At 43.5% G+C, this 23,040-nt stretch overlaps 1 long non-coding RNA gene across 1 annotated transcript; it reads left to right on the top strand.

Annotated features, from left to right (window-relative positions):
• The first annotated feature begins 18,617 nt into the window (after positions 1-18,617).
• LOC125555932 (uncharacterized) lies at positions 18,618-20,169 on the top strand. Its single transcript, XR_007304958.2, has 3 exons — positions 18,618-18,781; positions 19,220-19,415; positions 19,522-20,169. It is a non-coding gene; the product is annotated as an uncharacterized LOC125555932 (long non-coding RNA).
• The last annotated feature ends 2,871 nt before the right edge of the window (positions 20,170-23,040 follow it).

Genomic DNA, 23,040 nt, shown 5'->3' with positions numbered 1-23,040 from the left:
TCTCAATACAAAGTTCTCCTCGATTCTTTTGGAGATCTATTTGATGTAATCTTCTTTTGCGGTGTGTTTGTCGAGATCCATGAATTGTGGGTTTATGATCCAGTTTATCTATGAACAATATTTGATTCTTCTCTGAATTCTTTTATGTATGATTGGTTTATCTTTGCAAGTCTCTTCGAATTATCAGTTTGGTTTGGCCTACTAGATTGATCATTCTTGCAATGGGAGAAGTGCTTAGCTTTGGGTTCAATCTTGCGGTGCTCGATCCCAGTGACAGTAGGGGAAACGACACGTATTGTATTGTTGTCATCGAGGATAAAAAGATGGGGTTTATATCATATTGCATGAGTTTATCCCTTTACATCATGTCATCTTGCTTAAGGCGTTACTCTGTTCTTATGAACTTAATACTCTAGATGCATGCTGGATAGCGGTCGATGTGTGGAGTAATATTAGTAGATGTAGGCAGGAGTCGGTCTACTTGTCTTGGACGTGATGCCTATATACATGATCATGCCTAGATATTCTCATAATTATTCGCTTTTCTATCAATTGCTCGACAGTAATTTGTTCACCCACCGTAATACTTATGCTATCTTGAGAGAAGCCACTAGTGAAACCTATGGCCCCCGGGTCTAATTTCCATCATACAAGTTTCCTATCTATTTTATTTTGCAATCTTTACTTTCAATCTATATCATAAAAATACCAAAAATATTTATCCTATTATTATTATCTCTATCAGATCTCACTATTGCAAGTGGTCGTGAAGGGATTGACAACCCCTTTATCGTGTTGGTTGCGAGGTTCTTATTTGTTTGTGTAGGTATGAGGTGACTCGCGCGTGGTCTCCTACTGGATTGATACATTGGTTCTCAAAAACTGAGGGAAATACTTACGCTGCTTTACTGCATCACCCTTTCCTCTTCAAGGGAAAACCAACGCAGTGCTCAAGTGGTAGCAATCTACTACTATTACTCCACACATCGACCACTATCCAGCATGCATCTAGTGTATTAAGTTCATGAAAAAACGGAGTAATGCAATAAGAACGATGACATGATGTAGACAAGATCTATTTATGTAGAAATAGACCCCATCTTGTTATCCTTTATAGCAACAACACATATGTGTCAGTTCCCCTTCTGTCACTTGGATCAAGCATCGTAAGATCGAACCCATCACAAAGCACCTCTTCCCATTGCAAGATAAATAGATCAAGTTGGCCCAACAAAACCCAAATATTGGAGAAGAAATACGAGGCTAAAAGCAATCATGCATATAAGAGATCAAAGAAGACTCAAATAACTTTCATGGATAGAAAGATAGATCTGATCATAAACTCCAAGTTCATCAGATCCCAACAAACACACCACAAAAAGAGTTACATCATATGGATATCCAAGAGACCATTGTATTGAGAATCAAGAGAGAGAGAGAGAGGGAGAGAGAGGAAGCCATCTAGCTACTTGTGACGCCCCCGATTTGACTGTACACTAAGCATACACGCAAATGTGTACGATCAAGATCAGAAACTCACGGGAATATATCACAACACAACTCTAGACACAAATTAAAATAATACAAGCTTTATATTAAAAGCCAGGGGCCTCGAGGACTCGGATACATAAGCTCGAATACACAAGAGTCAGCGGAAGCAATAATATCTGAGTACAGACATAAGTTAAACAAGTTTGCCTTAAGAAGGCTAGCACAAAAGTAGCAACGATCGAAAAAGCAAGGCCTCCTACCTGGGTCCTCCTAACTACTCCTCGTAGCCGAACTCCACGTAGAATCATCCTCAGGATCCTCTGGCTCCTGGACACCATCTTCTGGTCGCAACAACTGGGTATGAAAAGGGGAAAAGGTGGGAGCAAAGCAACCTTGAGTACTGATCCAAAGTACTCGCAAGCAAGGAGTTACACTACATATGCATTGGTATCAATGAAAAGGGTAGTATCTGTGGACTGAACTGCAGAATGCCAGAATAAGAGGGGGATAGCTAGTCCTATCGAAGACTACGCTTCTGGCAGCCTCCATCTTGAAGCAGTAGAAGAGAGTAGATGGTAAGTTCACCAAGTAGCATCGTATAGCATAACCCTACCCGTCGATCCTCTCCTCGTCGCCCTGTTAGGGAGCGATCATCGGGTTGTATCTGACACTTGGAGGGGTGTGTTTTATTAAGTATCCGATTCTAGTTGTCATAAGGTCAAGGTACAACTCCAGGTCGTCCTTTTACCGAGGGACGCGGCTATTCGAATAGATAAACTTCCCTGCAGGGGTGCACCACATTTCCCAACACGCTCGATCCCCTTTGGCCGGACACACTTTCCTGGGTCATGCCCGGCCTCGGAAGATCAATATGTCGCAGCCCCACCTAGACACAACAGAGAGGTCAGCACGTCGGTCTAAATCCTATGCGCGCAGGGGTCTGGGCCCATCGCCCATTGCACACCTGCACGTTGCGTACGCGGCTGGTGAGCAGACCTAGCAACCTCCATTACAAAGCAAGTTGCGTTACGCGGTCCAACCCGGCGCACGCCGCTCAGTCGCTGACGTCAAGAACGCTTCGGCTGATACCACGACGTCGAGTGCCCATAACTGTTCCCGTGTAGTTGGTTAGTGCGTACAGGCCAGTGGCCAGACTCAGATCAAATACCAAGATCTCATTAAGCGTGTTATTTTGAAGTAACCACGAACGCCGACCAGGCCAGGCCCACCTATATCCTCGGTGGTCTCAACCTGCCCTGTCACTTTGCCACAAAGTAAAAGTTGGGGCCTGTCGGGAACCCAGGCCCACCACTACCTAGATGGAACCACCTGCCCCTTCAGCCCCCACATCAGAATCACTTGCGGGTACTCTACGAGCCGACCCGACTTTAGTCACCACATGTATCATGTGTAATATGTATAGTATATACCTGTGATCACCTCCCGAGTGATCACAGCCCAATAGTATAGCATGGCAGACGGACAAGAATGTAGGGCCATTGATGGAATACTAGGATCCTATACTAAGCATTTAGGATTGCAGGTAAAGGTAACAACATTAGTAGCAAGGGCAGGCTATGCATCAGAATAGGATCAACAGAAAGCAGTAACATAATATGCTACTCTAATGCAAGCAGCAGAGAGAAGAATAGGCGATATCTGGTGATCAAGGGGGGGGGGCTTGACTGGTTGCTCTGGCAAGAAGGGTTCATCGTCGATGTAGTCGATCATAGGGGTACCGACAACAGTCTTAGGGTCTACCGGGAAGAAGTAACAGAGGGGAACACAATAAATAACAGAGCAATCAAAGCATCACAAAGCATAACATGGCAATACGCGGTGCTAGAGGTGACCTAACGCAGTACTAGGTGATGTCGGCAAAGGGGGGAAACATCCGGGAAAGTATCCCTGGTGTTTCGCGTTTTCGGACAGGTGAACCGGAGGGGGAAAGTTGCGTGTTCGCTATGCTAGGGATGTGTGGCGGACAAACTGGCAGCGTATTCAGATTCGTCTCATCGTTCTGAGCAACTTTCATGTACAAATTATTTTCATCCGAGCTACGAATTATTTTATATGATTTTTCAAAGTTTTTAGCAATTTACTCGAATTGTTTTAAATTTGAATATTAAACTCTAAAGTGCAGTCAACCCAGTCAACCTAGACCACTTTTGATTAGTCAACAGGACAGTGTGGCCCACATGTCATTGTCACTACTTTTGATTAGACATATAATTAGCATAAGGACACCACCTGTAATAGACTAGTTAGTGGGGGGTTACATATTTTAATTAGCAACTAATTAACACGGGGCCGGCCCAGGTGGCACTGCCTTGGGCCATGGCTGGGGCGCACACATGCTTACGCATGCGGCCACGACCGAGACCTGGCCACAGCGCGGCCGGCCGGTCTGCAGCGACAACGACCATGACAAGGCCAATAGCGGGTGCGGTGGTACCGGCGGCGAGCGGCGGGTGGCGCCGGCGGCAAGCGGCGGGCGGCGATTGCGGTGGCTAGGTGCGGCCGGGCGGAGCAACAGGTGAGGCGAGCGGCGTGGGGGCAGCAGCGATAGAAGCGGCAGCGCCTAGGAGCAGCAGCACGCAGCGGCCAGCAACCGGAGTAGCAATGAAGCAGCAGCCCAAAGCAGCAGCAGTGCAAGGCATAGCAGCAGCGCAGAGCACACACGCACATACATACAAGTACAAGCGAGATCGGGCACGATGGTGAAGGCGGCTTAGGGCGTCCAAATCGAACGGGAAAAAGGGGGGGTCCGAGGGAGGAGCTCAGCCCGGTTCTCCTGGACGAGGTTAGGAGGTCGGGGGAGGCCCGGAGGAGTGGCAGTGACGACGAGGTGGTGGCGGCCATGCGGAGAGGATGAAGATGGCGATGGCTACACAGCGCCTCAGCTCGAATCGATGCCCAGAACTGACGAAGGCGACCTTGGAGGACCCCCTAGACGTGCTCCCGAGGGACGGAGATGATGGTGGCCGTGGCCACAAGGGCGAGATAGTGGTGACCGCGGAGCTTTCCTGCTCAAAAACGAGCAGATGAGGGGGCGGACGAAGGGGGATCGAGGGGTGGCTGGACAAGGTGCGGGCTAGGGTTTCTGTCGATGTAGTTATAAGCCCGCGGGGGCGACGTGGAGAGCATCCACGGCCATGGCCGTCGTGGATGGGCGACACGCACACCCACTGTGACCTGTAGCGGGAGGGGGTGGAAGAAGGCCCATTGAGTGGGCTGGGCTACACTGTTCATCGGGCTGTTTAGGTGCACAGTTGTGGTTTTCCCCTTTATTCTTTTCTCTCTCTATTTTCTGCTTTAGCTATTGTTTTGTAATTTTCTTTCGTACCAAATGATTTTTGTTGAACATGAGACTTTTCATCAAAATACTTGGCGATACTATGGAGTTTCCCACAAGGTTTAGGGGTTGATTCAAATCCATCCAATTTATGTTTGAGTTGAAATGCTCCACATAAGTGCTATTGGGCCACTGATTTATTTACTAGGGAATTGTTGGTGAGTCAAATGAGGTTGGTTGTAACATGAAAATGATCAAGGAAATTTTATACTAAATTGTGAACATTTTAGCTTTATAGTTTGGAGAGATAATAATTTAGCTTGTCTTTTAAAAAATTGAATTTGAGGTCGGTTCGGAACAAAGTGGTTAGAAAAAAAATTAAGTATGGTGACTTGGCACCATTAGTGTGTGATTACTGTAGTTTAACTACCGAGGTGTTACAAATCTCCTCCACTACAAGAAATCTCGTCCCGAGGTTTAAGAGGTAGAGTTAAGGGGAAAGAATCGGTTACGAAGGTCTAACGGATCTCCTCAGTCCTGGTTGCTCTTCTTGAAGAAGTTGATCCCTCTTTGGTGATGTCTTTATTTCTCTGCTCCAGGTCATCATGATGAAGTCGTCGTCCTTCCTTCAGGAATTCCATCGTACTTACGAAAAGGAGAAGGGGTATCTTCCAAAGAACGGAACTCTACAAGGTTACTTATCTGGTTGATAACTCAAGGAATGTGGTAGAAAGTAACTCTCGAGTTGAAACTTAAGAAAATATCGATAGCCAAGTAAGAAGGTGCAAATAGAAGCTCCAAGCGGATAGGCAATCATTCGTTGCCTGAAATGGAGGGTGAATGGGGGTTCAGAGCAACGGTAATAAGTATTCTGTTTGAAACCAGAATCAATGACCCCTCTGAAGGTGGCTCGTGAATTACATATGAGCCAAGCTTGAGGAATGATATTTGGAAAGATGGATGTATAGGAGAGTTAGGTTTTGATCCTGTGGAACTGTGGGTTATGGGCCCACCAGGTGGGTTAAGAGTGGGAAGAGCGGTGACATCTTGTACAGACACGGTGGCAAGGCATGTTAGAGGATAGCCTGTCAGTTATGTTGGCAACAATGTTGGTACCAAGGGCGAGGGACGAAGAGAACCATTTTCCTTCTTGTTGAAACGAGGCGGACCTATAGGCAAAGTTCTCGTCCATCGGTGGTTACCGTAATGCTATCAACAAAAGCAACATGGTCTTACTGACACGGTTGTACACCAAGGTGTTTACATAAGCAGGAGAATATTACTGCTTAGATCATATAGATCATAAGAAAGATTAAAAACAATGGAAATGAAAAGATGATCATCAGATTAAACAGAACAATGGAAAGGAAAATGTGTTTAAACACATATCTCAGGGGTATATCCTTCCAAAGGGCAAGCAGAGCATGACATCCATGACAGGATATAACGTAGAAAACCCTTTAGGAAAGGGGAGAGAAATTTCATGCCATTACCCATACAGCGGTGTTTGGATGATTGAGCAGGAAACATTTAACATTGGGCTTCGAACGTTCTTTGTTGAAAATCAGAGTACCACAGACATGCTTCGAGATAGCATTGACATGGTCACTGGGTAGAGATCAGACTTTGGATACACCAAGGATTCATCAGGAACAACTTATAGGATAAGCCTTACAATTTCCTCATGGAAGAATGGTTAACCTTGCTAAAAATGAAACTATAACAACAAGTCCTCCGGCCAGGTGTGCTAGGCATGACATCACCTTACCGGGTCATATAAAGACCAATGTGATAACTCTTGGAAATATGTTCCAACCATCATATCTGACCGAGATTCAAATATGATTGGTATCAGGATAACTCAAACTCGGGATGCCTGAGAAGAAAGGTGCAACATAGTTGACGCAAAGACATTTTAAGATTCTCGAGAAATGGACCATGGAAGCAAGTTCCGAAACTAGAGTTCAGCATTAAACCAAGGAGAGGATGAGGAGGTGGCTGATGGACTCAGCGACATATCATCAAGATTTCCAAAAAGGTGGATTTCCACAATTAGGTGAACAAGGAGATAACATTTGTTAGATCAAATGATATAATGATGTATGCTCAAGGAGAACATCCACGAGCAAACATTGGTTGAAAGGTGGACCCGAAATAAGGGAAAAGGTAGCATGATCAATGTTAGTATGGTGATTTGATAACCAATACACAAAGAATGAAACATCGACCATTATCTTCAAGGCAATAGGGTTGCTAGAAGTTTTCAAGTCACACATCATAGTTCAATTGTCGGTTTTTCGGTTAGAAACAACACGGGGACTAGGGAATCAACAGATATGGCAAGTATCACCTGTAACAAGAATTCTTAAGAGGTGGTGAAATTCTCACGACATTCTTGACATAAAAGATGGTAATATTCCAAGGTAAAGAAGAACAATTGTTGGATAGCAATGAACACAAGATATAACACCAAACACGAACAAGTTTGTGTTGAACAGAAGGCAATAAAGTGGTCGATGATAACACGAATCATCGAGGGAAAGGAGGGTATTTCTCATCATGAATTCCATTGATATCCTGGAAGAGCTTAGAATGTTGATGATGATCATGACACCTTTGTCGAGAGATTTCATGAAGATGTACTCGATCGGTGATGACATCAAGTCAAAGGAATGATGAAGCGAAAGGTTATTGGAACCAAGGGTACGACACAAACTTGAAATCAAGCTTGCTGTTCAAAGAGAAATGATACAACAAGGAGGATCGACATGAGGTTAGTTTATCATCGAAAATGGTGCTCCGAGAAGGACTAGGTAGCATAGTTAAAATCAGCACAATATTTATATAGCCAATCAGGCTAGAAATGACGTGATCGAGTACAAACTCAGAAGTAAAGAAGATTACTAACAATTGTTTAGTTGCGATGCAGACTCGATTCAGTTATCGGTGTCCTTGAGTGTTTAATGACTCAGAGTCGGTGAAAAAATTGGAATCAGTGAGAATGTATTACTTGATGGAGAACTCATAAGAATTTATGCAGTTCCGTGATAATCTCGAGATACCAGGGTGTAATACTCGACGAAAGATCAAAGTAACGGTTGGACTGGTGCATTGATCTGCAGAAGACAAGTACTTCAACTTGTAAGAGTAAATGAATCAAAGAAGATCAATATGGCTGGAACCACGATTGCAAAAGACCAGATCCCAGATATAAGATGAACTTATACCAAGGGAATAATTAATTTAGGAGTATCTTCCATGATAAGATCTACATCGTGCCCATGGGCATGAAAACAAGTTCAAGGTCGACTCCCACTTCTTCAATGCATAACCTTTCATTTTATTTCTCACTTTTGATGAAACTGTAGTGTAGAAATTTTATCTGGCGAAACGACAGAAGAGTATGACTCATGAAAACTTTCGGGTTCATATGGTTTGGGGAAGGCATAGGTTCAACCCATCGGGGCATCTTGGAACATGTACCATGAACTTTAGGATCAATTTAACACATGCTCGAAGCAGAGCATGGTTGAGAAGAGCATGGGATACAATTTAGCAAAGGCATTATGTATCAGGGGAAGGACTCAAGGTTTTGATAATATGCAGGAGCGGTCGGATAATAATCCAACAAATGATCTGGTGGTCCACAAGGGATCTAATGCGAGCATTAGTATCCAACCAGAAGAAAAAAGAATGCAAGGAGATCAGATTATAGAAACAACTGACTAATTCAAAGCTCAAATGCAAAGGAATTATAATTTCCAATTCAAGGGATCAAAAGCAAACGCCCGGATTAAGAATGGATAAATTGAATATACTTAGGGGTACAATCGACGATAATTTGATTGGTCGAAAACTAGCTCATGTTTAAAATGACGTCTGAGCCGGAAGGATGAATTCTAGGATCTGACTGAGGATTGCGAGCATTCGCAACATATTGAATCAATGGACTCAAAATGATAATGACAAAGGATGTCAATAAGATTACCGGACTTGTTGGATTAATCATAATGCTAGCAAGCAAGAATTTCAAGAGCAATAAGCCACTAAGGATTTTCGGAGATCGAATGGTATTTCGAAGACTTTTGTGAAATACATGAATCAACTGGGGATGAGAGGATACTCGATAAGTGCGAGAAATTATCCATAGGGGTATTAAGGCGGCAAAGAACTGCAAGGCAGTAGGCACAAAGTATTCTCAGAACAATAGAGAGAATTTCAGGGTATCTTGTAATAACAAGATCAACGAGGAATGATTTTATGAATGAAAAGTGCACATGGTTATCCAAAGGGGTTTATCGATGGAAGAGAATTGCAAAAGCGATGGCACAAAGTCTCGAGAGAACATCATAGAGTATCTTCAAAATCTTCTGGTGATTCACGCCATCGTCGGGAATGAGGGGCTCTCTGGGAGGAAGTATTTATGAGAACCTAAATTTAGAGTTAGTAAAACCATTTAAGCCAAATAGAAGAGAGATCAGAGTCCCAGAGTATAGACGAGGAGTAAAAGATCCTAGTACCACCCAAATGGCGACGTGGGCCCGTAAGACACACAACCATGTTAGTAAAAGTTTTGTAATGTCTAGACTCGACTTTGGCCAAGGAGTGTGGAAGGGAATTCCTACAGGCAGTCGGCTCTGATACCAACTTGTGACGCCCCTGATTTGACTGTACACTAAGCATACACGCAAATGTGTACGATCAAGATCAGAAACTCACAGGAAGATATCACAACACAACTCTAGACACAAATTAAAATAATACAAGCTTTACATTACAAGCCAGGGGCCTCGAGGGCTCGAATACATAAGCTCGAATACACAAGAGTTAGCGGAAGCAATAATATCTAAGTACAGACATAAGTTAAACAAATTTGCCTTAAGAAGGCTAGCACAAAAGTAGCAACGATCGAAAAGGCAAGGCCTCCTGCCTGGGACCTCCTAACTACTCCTCATAGACGAACTCCACGTAGAATCATCCTCGGGATCCTTTGGCTCCTGGACTCCATCATCTGGTCGCAACAACCGGGTATAAAAAGGGGAAAAAGGGGGAGCAAAGCAACCGTGAGTACTCATCCAAAGTACTCGCAAGCAAGAAGCTACACTACATATGCATTGGTATCAATGAAAAAGGGTAGTATCTATGGACTGAACTGCAGAATGCCAGAATAAGAGGGGGATAGCTAGTCATATCGGATACTACGCTTCTGGCAGCCTCCATCTTGAAGCAGTAGAAGAGAGTAGATGGTAAGTTCACCAAGTAGCATCGTATAGCATAACCCTACCCGGCGATCCTCTCCTCGTCGCCCTGTTAGAGAGCGATCACCGGGTTGTATCTGGCACTTGGAGGGGTGTGTTTTATTAAGTATCCGGTTCTAGTTTTCATAAGGTCAAGGTACAACTCCGGGTCATCCTTTTACCGAGAGACACGACTATTCGAATAGATAAACTTCCCTGCAGGGGTGCACCACATTTCCCAACACGCTCGATCCCCTTTGGCTGGACACACTTTCCTGGGTCATGCCCAGCCTCGAAAGGTCAACATGTCGCAGCCCCACCTAGACACAACAGAGAGGTCAGCACGCCGGTCTAAATCCTATGCGCGCAGGTGTCTGGGCCCATCGCCCATTGCACACCTGCACGTTGCGTACACGGCCGGTGAGCAGACCTAGCAACCTCCATTACAAAGGAAGTTGCGTTACGCGGTCCAACCCGGCGCGCACCGCTCAGTCGCTGACGTCAAGAAGGCTTCGGCTGATACCACGATGTCGAGTGCCCATAACTGTTCCCGCGTAGTTGGTTAGTGCGTATAGGCCAGTGGCCAGACTCAGATCAAATACCAAGATCTTCTTAAGCTTGTTATTTTGAAGTAACCGCGAACGCCGACCAGGCCAGGCCCGCCTATCTCCTCGGTGGTCTCAACCTGCCCTATCGCTCCGCCACAAAGTAAAAATTGGGGGCCGTCGGGAACCTAAGCCCACCACTACCTGGATGGAACCACCCGCCCCTTCAGCCCCCACATCGGAATCACTTGCGGGTACTCTACGAGCCGACCCGACTTTAGTCACCACATGTATCATGTGTAATATGTATAGTATATACCCGTGATCACCTCCCGAGTGATCACAGCCCAATTGTATAGCATGGCAGACGGACAAGAATGTATGGCCACTGATGGAATACTAGCATCCTATACTAAGCATTTAGGATTGCAGGTAAAGGTAACAACAGTAGTAGCAAGGGCAGGCTATGCATCAGAATAGGATCAACAGAAAGCAGTAACATACTACGCTACTCTAATGCAAGCAGTAGAGAGAAGAATATGCGATATTTGGTGATCAAGGGGGGGGGGGCTTGCCTGGTTGCTCTGGCAAGAAGGGTTCATCGTCGATGTAGTCGATCACAGGGGTACCGACAGCGGTCTCAGGGTCTACCGGAAAGAAGTAACGGAGGGGAACACAATAAATAACAGAGCAAACAAAGCATCACAAAGCATAACATGGCAATACGCGGTGCTAGAGGTGACCTAACGCAGTACTAGGTGATACCGGCAAAGGGAGGAAACATCCGGGAAAGTATCCCCGGTGTTTCGCATTTTCAGACAGGTGAACCGGAGGGGGAAAGTTGCATGTTCGCTATGCTAGGGATGTGTGGCGGACAAACTGGCAGCGTATTCGGGTTCGTCTCATCGTTTTGAGCAACTTTCATGTACAAAGTATTTTCACCCGAGCTATGAATTATTTTATATGATTTTTCAAAGTTTTTAGCAATTTACTGAAATTGTTTCAAATTTGAATATTAAACTCTAAAGTGCAGTCAACCTAGACCACTTTTGACTAGTCAACAGGACAGTGTGGCCCACATGTCATTGTCACTACTTTTGATTAGACATATAATTAGCAGAAGGACCCCACCTCATAAGGACATGACTACCTTGGATACGACCAAAAATATTGCATACATGCATATTTGTCAGGTGATTTCTAATGCAAACTATTCAATAATCTATTTATGTTATCCAGAACAAAAATACTTCACACACTTTTGTGTTTTGTCTAATTGCAGGTGTATGGGACATTTGTACAATCCACATATGAAGATAAGGGAAAAGGAGAAGTTTAGGTTCTGTTCAAAAAGTCCTCTCACGTTACTTTTGGGCCAAGAGAAGATACAGTCCAAGTCTCTCACGTTCTGCATTCAGATTCGGACTGCACAAACATACCTGACTCAAAACATCAACAACTTTTTCATACGGACTCCAAATTGGGTGATTCTTTTTTTGTTGGAAAGTAGATTTCGTGCTCTTTCCAACCCAATTGGAATCACCTTCAAATTCGTCCGGAGCATTGAGATATCGACGAAACAATCTGACGCTGCAGCAGAATCCGAGTCAAACAACAAGTTCAATGGTGTTGCACCACCTCCACTTGGGCCCATGAGCCTTGTACGACCTAGGGTTAGTTTTAGGCTGCCTTGGGACGTCCTCCCACCTCCTTGGCCGCCACCCCTTGCTCCTATATAAGTAGATCCATCTAGTAGCTTTTTCCTTGGGATTTGTTTAGTTAAAAGTTAGCCATTGCAACTTCGTGTACTTTGTTTGTGTCCAACGACCAGACCAAGACCGCTTACGAATCTCCACCATTATCAATACTTCATATATATTTGCAATATTCAGATTGCTTTATCATATTCTTACTCGTTCTCCGATTGCTTGCAGGAATAGACCTTCGTGGTGAGGCTGACCGTGCTTCCGGCATCGTCAGTAACCTCAGGAGATTGGTTTAGCGATTGCTAAGGCGCAACGTCATGCACGTTTGTAGTCGGATCGTCAAAGTCGACTCCACCAAATCGATAGTTATCATCTCATCGAAAGATCGGGACACCCTCGCCTCTATCAAGTGGTATGAGAGCCGTGATTTTGTTAGTGTTCTAGGCTCGCGTCTCTAGCACGGTCTAGCCTAGGACCAGCAAAGTACCATCGTTGAGCGTTTATTCAACTTGGCATCTCTGAATTGATTATTGTTAATATTTTGCTACCAAATATAGCCAACCCAGCTCCACATATTTCTACACCGTGTATACGTATGTTCCCCTGGCAATCACTTTACACAATATTCGGAGTTATTTGACACCGCTGGTTGCCTGTCACCACCTGCCGCATGGTAATAACTTGTAAGATATTGATATTTGCTTTACTGTGAGCACTTTACAACCACATCCTAGTAGTTTATAGGAACATTATTCTCGAATTTTGTTTCTTGTTTCTACTAATCATGACAGATTCCAGAGATAGAAGTTCTTGGACAATGGACACATCTTCACCATCACGAGATGTGGGACAACACACACATGCACATGGTCAGGTTATCTCTTTACCGTCATTTGATGGTAGATTTAATCCTGCTATTTATCTAGCTTGGGAGCTTGAAGTAGAAAAAGTTTTTACTCACCATGATTTTTCTGAACTTGAGAGAGTACGAGCTACCACTAGAGCATTTACTGGTTTTGCTTCTGTTTGATGGAGTGTACATTGTAAGAAAAACATTGATAACCAACCCACAACTTGGAAAGTTTTGAAAGTTGTAATGAGACAACAATTTTTTCCTCCTTACAATCGTCGTGAATTGCTTCTCAAATTGGAACAATTAAAACAAGGCAGTAACACTATTCATGCTTACTACCAAGAGTTCAAATTTTATATGCATCATTGTGACATGGAAGAATCTGAGGATGATACAATGAATAGATTTTTTGGTGGTTTAAACCATGATATCCGTGCAAGATTTCAGTATATTCCTCGTTGCATTACTGGTATGTATGTTCGTGCTTGTACCTTTGAGAGACAGATATAGGAGGATGCATTGGGTGACAACAACAACTACCATTCCAGTTCATGCTCACCACCGCTGGTTGGTTCCCCCACCATTGCACCTACTAGAGCAGCCGCACCTCGGATTGTGAGCGCGATATCATCTCAAGAGTATGGTACATTGTCAACGTCCGTACCTACATCAGCTACATCTTTGCGACAAGGTAACAATAAAGGTATTGATGATATAACTTCACATGAGAATGATGCATGCCTAGTTAACTTGAATGCGCCATGTATTGAGTTACCTGTTGATTTGATCACACCACCTATTTTAGAGAATCTTGTTGCTGTCATGAATGCGTCATGTGATCAAACAACTAAAATATCAACAATTTTGAGTGCACCCATTGAATTAACTGTTGATGCAAAAGAACCAGTGTTTAATCATTTTGATATGACCTCCAATCTTGGTGATGTTTCTGTGTCCAATGACTTATTGCATGTTTGCTTATTTAAGCATGTTGTAGCATGTAAATTTGATGCAAGTAAGGTTTATTCACCAAACTTGGGATGGTTTAATGACGAACATTGCAATCTTTTGAAATGAATAAGAGCTTCACTTATATGTGCAAACTGAGTTGCAATATTTTCGTGCCTTCTACTTCTTGTGATAATTTTTTGGCTTTAGATTTTAGGAACTATGAAAGTTACTCATGTATACATGTGTCATATGTGCAAAAATCAAGGGAAGTTAAAATGGATGGCATATACATATACAACATGTACACCTTATCTTTTTTGTTAGCCACATTTCAGATTAAGCAACGCCAAGGACGGCTTTGTTTTCAAAAAGGGGAGGATGATGAGGACATGACTACCTTGGATACGACCAAAAATATTGCATACATGCATATTTGTCAGGTGATTTCTAATGCAAACTATTCAATAATCTATTTATGTTATCCAGAACAAAAATACTTCACACACTTTTGTGTTTTGTCTAATTGCAGGTGTATGAGACATTTGTACAATCCACATATGAAGATAAGGGAAAAGGAGAAGTTTAGGTTCTGTTCAAAAAGTCCTCTCACGTCACTTTTGGGCCAAGAGAAGATAGAGTCCAAGTCTCTCACGTTCTGCATTCAGATTCGGACTACATAGACATATCTGACTCAAAACGTCAACAACTTTTTCATACGGTCTCCAAATTGGGTGATTCTTTTTTTGTTGGAAAGTAGATTTCGTGCTCTTTCCAACCCAATTGGAATCACCTTCAAATTCGTCTGGAGCATTGAGATATCGACGAAACAATCTGACGCTGTAGCAGAATCTGAGTCAAACAACAAGTCCAAAGGTGTTGCACCACCTCCACTTGGGCCCATGAGCCTTGTATGACCTAGGGTTAGTTTTAGGCTGCCTTGGGACGTCGTCCAACTCCTTGGCCGTCACTCCTTGCTCCTATATAAGTAGATCCATCTAGTAGCTTTTTCCTTGGGATTTGTTTAGTTAAAAGTTAGCCATTGCAACTTCGTGTACTTCGTTTGTGTCCAACGACCAGACCAAGACCGCTTACGGATCCCCACCATTATCAATACTTCATATATATTCACAATATTCAGATTGATTTATCATATTCTTGCTCGTTCTCCGATTGCTTGCAGGAATAGACCTTCGTGGTCAGGCTGACCGTGCTTTCGGCATCGTCAGTAACCTCGGGAGATTGGTTTAGCGATTGCTAAGGCGCAACGTCGTGCACGTTTGTAGTCGGATCGTCAAAGTCGACTCCACCAAAACGATAGTTATCATCTCATCGAATGATCGGGACACCCTCGCCTCTATCACCACCTGTAATAGACTAGTTAGTGGGGGGTTACATATTTTAATTAGCAACTAATTAACACGGGGCCGGCCCAGGTGGCACTGGCCTTGGGCCATGGCTGGGGCGCAGACATGCTTACGCATGCGGCCACGACCGAGACCTGGCCACAGCGCGGCCGGCCGGTCTGCAGCGACAGCGGCCATGGCAAGGCCACCAGCGGGCGCGGTGGTACCGGCGGCGAGCGGCGGGTGGCGCCAGCGGCGAGTGGCGGGCGGCGATTGCGGTGGCTAGGTGCGGCCGGGCACAGCAACAGGAGAGGCAAGCGGCGCGGGAGCAGCAGCGATAGAAGCGGCAGCGCCTAGGAGCAGCAGCACGCATCGGCCAGCAACCGGAGTAGCAACGAAGCAGCAGCCCAAAGCAGCAGCAGTGCAAGGCATAGCAGCAGCGCAGAGGACACACGCACATACGTACGTGTACGCGGGAGATCGGGCACGATGGTGAAGGCGGCTTACGGCGTCCAAATCGAACGGGAAAAGGGGGTCCGAGGGAGGAGCTCACCCCGGTTCTTGTGGACGAGGTAGGAGGTCGTGGGAGGCCTGGAGCAGTTGCATCGATGACGAGGTGGTGGCGGCTGTGCGGAGAGGATGAAGATGGCGATGGCTACACAGCGCCTTAGCTCGAATCGATGCCCGGAACTGACGAAGGCGACCTTGGAGGACCCCCTAGACGTGCTCCCGAGGGACGGAGATGACGGTGGCCGTGTCCACAAGGGCGAGACAGTGGTGACCGCGGAGCTTTCCTGCTCAAAAACAAGCAAATGAGGGGGCGGACGAAGGGGGGTCGAGGGGTGGATGGACAAGGTGCGGGCTAGGGTTTCAGTCGACGTAGTTATAAGCCCGCGGGGGCGACATGGAGAGCATCCACGGCCATGGCCGTCGTGGATGGGCGCCACGCACACCCACTGTGACCTCTAGCGGGAGGGGGTGGAAGAAGGCCCATTGAGTGGGCTGGGCTGCACTGTTCATCGGGCCGTTTAAGTGCACAGTTGCGGTTTTTTCCTTTATTCTTTTCTCTCTGTATTTTCTGCTTTAGCTATTGTTTTGTAACTTTCTTTCGTACCAAATGATTTTTGTTGAACGTGAGACTTTTCATCAAGATACTTGGCGATACTATGGAGTTTCCCACAAGGTTTAGGGGTTGTTTCAAATCCATCCAATTTATGTTTGAGTTGAAATGCTCCACATAAGTGCTATTGGGCCATTGATTTATTTACTAGGGAATTATTGGTGAGTCAAATGAGGTTGGTTGTAACATGAAAATGATCAAGGAAATTTTATACTAAATTGTGAACATTTTAGCTTTATAGTTTGGAGAGATAATAATTTAGCTTGTCTTTTAAAAAATTGAATTTGAGGTCGGTTCGGAACAAAGTGGTTAGAAAAAAAATTAAGTATGGTGACTTGGCACCATTAGTGTGTGATTACTGTAGATTAACTATCGAGGTGTTACACTACTAATTACGGACCCGTAGGTCTATAAAGAACTACTCACGCATCATCGGAGAGGCACCAATGGACATGATGAACCTCTCCGCAATGGTGTCTAGATTGGATCTGGTGGTTCTGGAACTTGTGGCGCCTGAAATTGATTTTCGTCGACTCCCCTAGGGTTTCTGGAATATTGGGGTATTTAGATAGCAAAGGGGCGGTTCGGGAGGCCACCGAGATGGGTCCAACCCACCATGGCACGCCTGGGCCTCCAGGCGTGCCCTAGTGTCTTGTGCTCACCTCAGGCTCCCTCTTGAAAATACGGTTTTATGGTCACTTAACTCGCACTAAACTGAACATGTGATGCAAGTTTTGTGACTCTCGATGATATTACCTCTATGTTTTTCCCTACTCAAAGTCCCTGCCCTATCAATATTGTCTTGCAATTTGGGCGTATACATAGATTAACGGGCAATGACCTGCCCTCTCACAGCTCACCCAATTTTTGTAGATGAAAACATTAATTACTCAATCAAACCTTTAAGTAGGCTTTTTAAGATGAGTGCATAACCTTAAAACTTTGATCATTCATCATACATAGCCTTTTGGATATGATAATAGTAAATTGTATTAGCGGACTTGTCATGAAAAATACTTTCATATAATTATATTTTAGTAACAAACTATCTAAGAAATATAATAAGTGGGGGTCAAATGTGTTTCGGAGACAGTGTTGTTTCTTCCTAAGTGACTAGTGAAAAATTACTCAGGTTTGAATATATGTCTTGAGTGAAAATTATACACAAGCGAATATTCATAAATATTTAGTAAATGTTTGTATTCATCATTTTGTATAATTTAAATATAAGTCGTAAGTGTGTATATTTTTTGGATTCATTAAACACATTTATTTAATAAACATTTTCAATGTCTATACTAACGAAATATTTTTATGTAATACACAGGTTTATATTTACATTTTTTAATTTACTAATCATCGTTTGTATCTATAGTACTTTAACACACACGTATTTGAACATAATTTTATTACTTATATTTTACAAATACCTTAAATGTTTTTATTACTTATGTTTAACTAAGTATTTGATACTTAACACACATATTTTTATTTACTAATCATTGTATTTATCTATAATATTTTTAACATACAAATATTTGAACATAAGTCTATTAGTTACGTTTTACAAATATCTTAAAACAATAGCTCACGCACAATGGGCCGCAGCATCTGCAGCCCATTTACGCTCCACCTGATGAGTACATGTAAGATTATTATCCATTTTTACCGTTTAGGCATGAATGGTCTATAAGCAGTTGGTTGTTATTTCGACTCCTGGCTCCTATTTTGGTTTTTATTTTTGCATATATGTACAGTACTGCAGACAGGTTCTTCTGTAAATAAAAAAATGAAGGAATTTTATGTGAAAATACATTGCGCCGAGCAGTGGCGGAGCCACCGCCCAGCGACCCTGGGCACTTGCCCGGGCTCGCTGGGTCTTGACAACAGCCATCGCTAGACCAACAAGGGTAAAACTGATCGCTAACTTGGTCTTTACCCGGGCAAAAACATTGGGCCTTGGTTTTTCAGAGACTCACAGCCCAGCTACGCAGCTAGCTGCAGCCCAGGCCGAACCAAAAAAAAAAGACAACGCAAGGGCGAGAATCGATCGGTCCAACTCCCTCCTATCTTTTCGCGAACGCAGGAACTGGGCGACAGAAGGGGCTGGCGGTGGCGGCAGGCCTCGAGGCTGAGCCCTAGACAGCTAGACGCATGGCCGGCGCTCCCAGGCAGTCTACTAGTCCGGTCGTCCAATCAGCCCTTCTTCATCTCTTCCGGCTTGGCTTCAGCTTCTTTCGGTAAGAAATCTCTCGAAATTAGCGCTAGAGATTCCTCATCTCTGAAGTCTGAAACTCTGAATAACTCATCGGGGCAAGGGGTTGATCAGGTCATGCGAGGTACCGTTTGATCTAATTATACATATCCATCGTATGCTATGAGAGTTCAAGGTCGGGGTTAGGGGTTAGGGCTTAAATTAATTTGGGAAAAATTCGTTGGGGAGATCATGAATTCATGATTAGAGAAACATTGTATGAACTTGTAGTTGTAGTTGATGCAAGTAGTTCTGTACTATGCAAAATAGATGCAAGTAGTTCTATACTGTGCGAAATTATAGCTCATTTTCTTACTTGTGTTGTGTAACAACTAACTTCATTTTCTTATTTGGTATTTCCATTGATATACAAACTTATGGAGTTGACTTTGATATTGCTGGTGTCCACGACATCCGTTGATAGAGCTTTTTCAGAAATGACGATTATCAAGAATAAAGTCGGAGCAAGATCAATATTGAATGGCTCAACGACTAGATGATATGTTACACCAGGCGGGAGTTATTCAAGTTAGTTGATGATAAGGACATTATTCGAAAATTTACTGCAATGAGGACTCGAAAAGGGCATTTGCCTCGTGATTTTCTTTAGTGCACTGTCAGTATGTACCATCCCACCATCTCTATTATTGCAAGTTTTCTATTTTAATATATTCACATCTCACAACTAAATTTCTTTCATTGCAAATCTATTTTTTTGTCTTGTAGTGCCTTTTAGGACTTTGACAACATCGCGAGTTTACCTCTATGCAACACTGGTTATACGTCTTTCTTTTGGAAAAAATAAACAAACGAGAGATGCTTTTGACTGTGGTGGATGAAATTTCGCAATGACATCCGGTGGCATCTGGTATGGATAGATTTACTTTTGTTGGCAACATGGCGAGTTTGCCTCTATGCAAGTCTACTTATATATCTTGTGTTGTCAAGTCTCAACTTTATTTGGTCCATCAAAGGGATATTGATATATTATATATTCGTTCACCTTAAAATTAAAATTTGTGGGATTAATATTGTTATGTTTTCACTTGATTACTAATTTGAATTTGTGGTTCAAAAGTTCGGTGCTATATTGTATGTTGTGTATTTAAATACCCGGATTTAGATTTCTAGATTATACACTTAGGATCAACTTGCCCAGGCTCCACAAAAGTTCTGTCTCCGCCACTGGCGCCGAGCACCATTATTCACTGATAGATGGGGTCATACACATGGATAGGCCGTGTCTCTGTGACTTGGCAGTGATATTACCTTCGAAAACATATATCACCGGATGCATAGAGTTGTACTAGAGTGTGACGCGCGCCTTGCCGCGCCGTTTTTCGGTCATGATTTGATTTTTTTCACGATCTACTACAGCTGGCTTGTTACATTTCACCTTGGTTAGGCTGATATGTAATTATGTTCGTGTTGTTGATTATGGATGTGATGTTTCTTTTTACCTGTATGGTCTTATTTAATTCAAACGGTATGTGGTCCATGGTGGAGATTGTTTTTGGGTGGATCGTTGTGATGTTGTTGCACATCGCAGCATTGGAGTTCACCCAAGGTGTTTACGTGAGCCCCATGATAACCCGCGAGTGGGTTCATACCACCCCCCCCCCCCCCCCACATCGAAGCACACTCTTACGAACGGGCCCCATCAATGACCACACAAAGCCTCGAGGCACCATAGCTCAACATTCCTAGGGATCTCAGTAACTTAGGACTGTATTTTCCAGGATGCCCTTCTTATCCAATAATTCATCGCTAGCGGTGTTTGAACAGAGTGCTAAATGATTCCACTTTTTCACAAAACATGCAACATTTGGCTACCACAACCTTCAGAGGAAGAGAATGGGAAGAAACAGCCAAAGAGAGGCGAACTTGGTTATCCAACAATTTAACGTTATATTGGATGCAGTAGCCAATAAAGGTAGTTATTGAGTGGAGCTAGAAAAAAGATAACCCTGATGCCCATGGTGGTGCAGCTGGGATTTTGAACCAGGGTGGTCAAATTGACACATTTGTTGCCACAAATACGATATGCAAACATACTAATATACAATCTAGCGCACAAATCAATAACATTGGCCGTTTACTCTAGTCCTAAACTTATTTCCAGTGTGTTTAGGTAGCGAGATTGTACCTTTTTTTAAGGGTGAAGTATACGCAAAATCCTAGGGTGATCTGACCACTCCTTGACATTGACTGTATATATAATTTTGACGCTAGCAGTAATGTTTTTGATGAATCTTAGCTTTGTAACTCAACAAAACAAGCAACACATTGTGCAGGTAATAAGAGACGTCCATATTTATACCTAATTAATGATGACCCCATTCGCAAAATACTACAGTTGATCCAGGCAATGAAAACAATGTACTCCAGATCTCTACCTCGCTTTGGCTGTTTCTTCCAATTCTCTTCATGTAGGCCCATGCTCGCTAAGTCGCTAGACTTGCTAATCACCGCCAAAAATATCCCAATGTGTATCAGGGATTCAGGGTAGCTTCATGTAGGCCCGCCCCTATGACTAATCGAGTCATCGAACAGGCGCATTTGGCCGGCAGCGGCACGAGCATGTCGGATGCACGGCCTTGAGCCACTCGACGATGCACTTCTCATGGAGCCCGTGCCCGCATGCCGGAAAGACGGCTTCCAGTTGACATCAAGTCGGCACAGCGCTTGGCTGACTGCAGGCGTTCTGCAGCAAGCAAGTGGGACAAGACGGTCAGTCTCAGCGGCGGAGCCAGCGTAGAGCTATTGGGTTCAACTGAACCCAATGAATTTTGACTAATTCATGTGTATATGTACGTATTTACGTGATGTGAATCCAGTAAAATATCTTGGCTGACCCCAACAAACAAAATACACCTCACGTGGAATAAAGGGCCCAAAAGGAAAGAGCAAACATGTAGCCGCACGGGGCACGCCTCATCTATCGTCTGCTTACCCCTAAAAAAATTTGATCTGCTTTTCTTAATCATTCCTCTGTTCGTGTCTCCAATTCTCATCTGGCCTGTTCGTGTTGCTCGGCGACTCGGCCGCCGCCGCACGCATGTGGATGCAGATCGACATCTGCAACGATTGAATCCTAAAACTTGACGTAATTAAATTAAATTGCCACATCTTCTCTCTCTTGTATATTTTCTATCTAGACTAATAGCTCAGTACAATAGCTATTGTTTTGCCCACGTCTTTTTCTAAAGAAAAATACTCCATGAACTTTGATTGATATAGTCTACGGAGCCGCATTTTTCGAAGGGAACTCGGTCACTAGATAAGACGTAGGCAAAGTGCATCAAATGTCACTGCAGCTAATTTCGCAAAGCTTACCATTCATGCAAAAATTAACTTAGATGAGTTGCCTTATGATCCGGATGATCGGAAGAAAATTTCAGAGTACACAAGAAATCCACAAAAGTAAGATGAGATTAGGCGCAAATATTTAATGAGGGGCCTTATAGGCCACCGTCTAATTTTGATTATCCACAGAGGAAGATTGAAGATACTCAACAGAGATTTAATCTAGATTATTGATGAATATGGTCTTTGGCTTGAGTATAGTGATAAAGTGCATAAGGCCTTGTGTTTATGCTGCTACCTTTTCAAATATTACAATAAGGGACAAGCTGGGCTAGCGCATTTGCAATTAATGATTGGAATGGTTGGAACAAAAAAAACGGACTATATACCCATGATGCTAAGGCTAATGTTATTAGCTTTCATAATGCAATAGTAAAAAAGATGTGATGCTTTGATGAATCAAGTTCAGTCAATTCAGATTGTTCTGATAAACAAACTGATCTTACAAAAAAGCAAAATCGAATCCGGCTTAATGCTTTCATTGATTCGGTAACATACTTGTTGCATTAAGGCTTAAATTTCTGAGGCGATGACGAGTCAGAAGAGTAAAAAAATAAGGAAAGTTTTTAAGAGTTTGTACATACCTTGGTAAACTGATTCTTCTTAATAGTGTTCCGCCGTGTGTGGCGAATTTTGTAATGAATGATTGTAATAACATTATTAATTAATTAATATAGGGGGGTTTCAAAAAATAAAAAATAAAATAAAGCTATGCGGAATGTAGTTATCGAGTGAACCCAATGGATAAATTTTCTGGCTCCGCCCCTGGTCAGTCTCCGCCAAATACATGTGTCGGCCCACGAAGAACTCGGCAGCGCGGGCTTGCTGCTGGAGCTGATCTTCCGCCATCAGGAAGCGCACCCAATTGATTGCAGCAAC

The sequence above is a fragment of the Triticum urartu genome, chromosome 5A, assembly GCF_056163025.1.
Source record: "Triticum urartu cultivar PI428250 chromosome 5A, HENAU_Tu73, whole genome shotgun sequence".
Lineage (NCBI taxonomy): Eukaryota > Viridiplantae > Streptophyta > Magnoliopsida > Poales > Poaceae > Triticum > Triticum urartu.
This window is presented reverse-complemented; position numbering and strand designations above follow the sequence as displayed.